Below are 2,229 nucleotides of genomic sequence, written 5' to 3'. Positions count from 1 at the left end.
CTGAAGGGCCGGGACCCCCAGATTCTGAGTCTAGCCAACAACTCAGGAGCAAACCTGAATGTTGCCTTCCCCTCTTCCTTAGAAAGGGCGGAGTCGTACGAGACCAAGAAGATTGCGCAGGAGTGAGCAGGAGACCCAAGACGGAATACAATCTGAGGCCTGTCGTAAAGGGTCTTGAGAAGATCTCTTAAGGGACTAAAAAGTCCGAGCCATGCTCCAAGTTGGAGGTCTTCCTCCGACTAGGGCAGGGACGATCGTAGCTTCGCATGAGCGAGGAAAGATCCAGCAGGCAGGAAAAAGTTATTCCTTTAAGCCTGAAGGTCAGGGAAAGGCTGAGCGACAGGCTTCATTGCCGAGAGCGGAAAGGAGTTTCCTCCCGCCGAAAGGCAATAAGACCGTTATTGCTGGAGAAGAGGCCTCAAGGGAAGAGGTATATCTCCCACGGCATCAACCACCGAAGACTCTTCACTTTGCCTGGAAGACCCCTGCGGATGACTATCGCAGATGACGCGACCTCCGTACCACGACTGTAGCAGGTTGTCTCTTCTTGAGGAGGCGGCGTAGTGTCTCCAGGCATGAAGCCGAAGCGACGCCCCGGTTTGGGAGAGATGTCGCAGTGTGGTTGTTTGAGTAGTCTGCGCCGTGGGAGAAGCTCTCCCGGGAGTTCCGTCAGGGGAAGCAGAGGGTCCAGAAACCGTTCTGCGCATAGTCCCAGTGGAGCTCTCCCATTGAAAGGTTGACAGACAACCTGGTCTTGTTGAGACCCATTGTCCACAGACAAAAAGGAGGGAAGACGCAGGCGTCGAAGTTGTCCCACCATCACCGGAATGCATCTTGCCAGAGTCTCGGGGTCTGAGACTGGGGGGAAGAACAGCGGAAGCTTGAGGTTCCAAGCTGTCGCGATCAGGTCCCCCAGACCAGAACTTGCTGGTTACTCAAGGCCAAAGACCCCCAGATACACTCTCTCTACGAGGCTCTGCTCGGATAGTCGGAGAAAACATTCCTCTGCCTGGAATGAGAGAGCCGATGGTGGCATTGAGAGTATCTCAATCATCTCGGTATCTCTAATGCAAGATGTGAAGGTGTGAAAATGCGTCCCTTGCTGATTAGAACACGCCAGAATCATGAAGTCGACGCGCACGGAGCGACTCGGCAGGAGCTGTAGGATCTGTAGAGGGGCCAGACTACGGCCCCTAAGCCTGCCTGAATGATGGAGAGGTATCCTTCAGGTCCTGACCATAGGCCTGGACCGGAACATGCCCCCCCCCCTTTTCTTTGACGAGTCCGAGAACAGCATCAAGAATGTGGGGAAAGGACGAGAATATCCACTACCATCAAGAGGTTCCATAGGTCAACACCCATTGCAGGTCTAATAGTTCCGCTGGTCCCATAGGGGCCAGGAAGTCCGGTTAATCGTTGCCTGAAACCACCGGAACTTGGACCGCCCCACATGGAACTTATCCTGAGGCGACCGTTCGGACTACAGACGGGTCAATGAGGAAAGGAGAACTAGGAAACGTTCCAAGGTAGGGCTGAAAGCTCTGCTTGACTGAGAACAAGTACTGCGACTCTCCTCAGTCTTGCCACAGTCAACTGAAGGGAAAGCTCGGAGGATGTGGCAACAGAATCTGGCGTCCCCAGGTGGTCACCCATCCAAGTACCGACCAGAACCGACGTTGCTTAACCTCGCTGGACGGACGAGAAGCGGGGTTTCCAACGTGGTAAGGCCGTTGACTCAATATCATGGCCAGATACTCAAGATGTTGAGGCAGAAGAGAGCAGGCTCTAAGCAAAATACCATGAATCCCACACTCATGGTAAGCACCCGGAAGCTTGTCCCGGCGCTGAAGAAGGTCGAACCCGAGCCTACCGGAGTTGACCAGCCCTCCAAAAAGCGAAGGAGGCGGAAGCCTGCACCTGAGCGGCCATGAGGAAAGCAGGGAGAGTTCTCTGGGGAAAAAAACCTGCGATGCCACGGCGGGATCGCCACACTGCATTATAAGTAGGAATACTTGCAGTCTAGGCTGAATTCCACGAGCTCCCTGGAAGATGGATGGAATGGAAACTGAAAGTACCCGTCCTTCCGATCCAGGGTTTAAGGAGTCCTGTCGCCTCGTTACCAGTCTGATCGATTCTGCTGTTCTACGCTGGCCGAAGTTTGTTCAACAAACTTGATCAGGGCTGAGAGGTCGACTATGGAACTCCCGTCTCAGATCCTTCCTTACAAGA

At 54.0% G+C, this 2,229-nt stretch overlaps 1 pseudogene; it reads right to left on the bottom strand.

Moving 5' to 3' along the window:
* Nucleotides 1-1,616: 1,616 nt before the first annotated feature.
* LOC137638912 (5S ribosomal RNA) lies at nt 1,617-1,735 on the bottom strand (annotated as a pseudogene).
* Nucleotides 1,736-2,229: the final 494 nt, after the last annotated feature.

Source organism: Palaemon carinicauda, chromosome 3 (assembly GCF_036898095.1).
Source record: "Palaemon carinicauda isolate YSFRI2023 chromosome 3, ASM3689809v2, whole genome shotgun sequence".
Classification (NCBI taxonomy): domain Eukaryota; kingdom Metazoa; phylum Arthropoda; class Malacostraca; order Decapoda; family Palaemonidae; genus Palaemon; species Palaemon carinicauda.
This window is presented reverse-complemented; position numbering and strand designations above follow the sequence as displayed.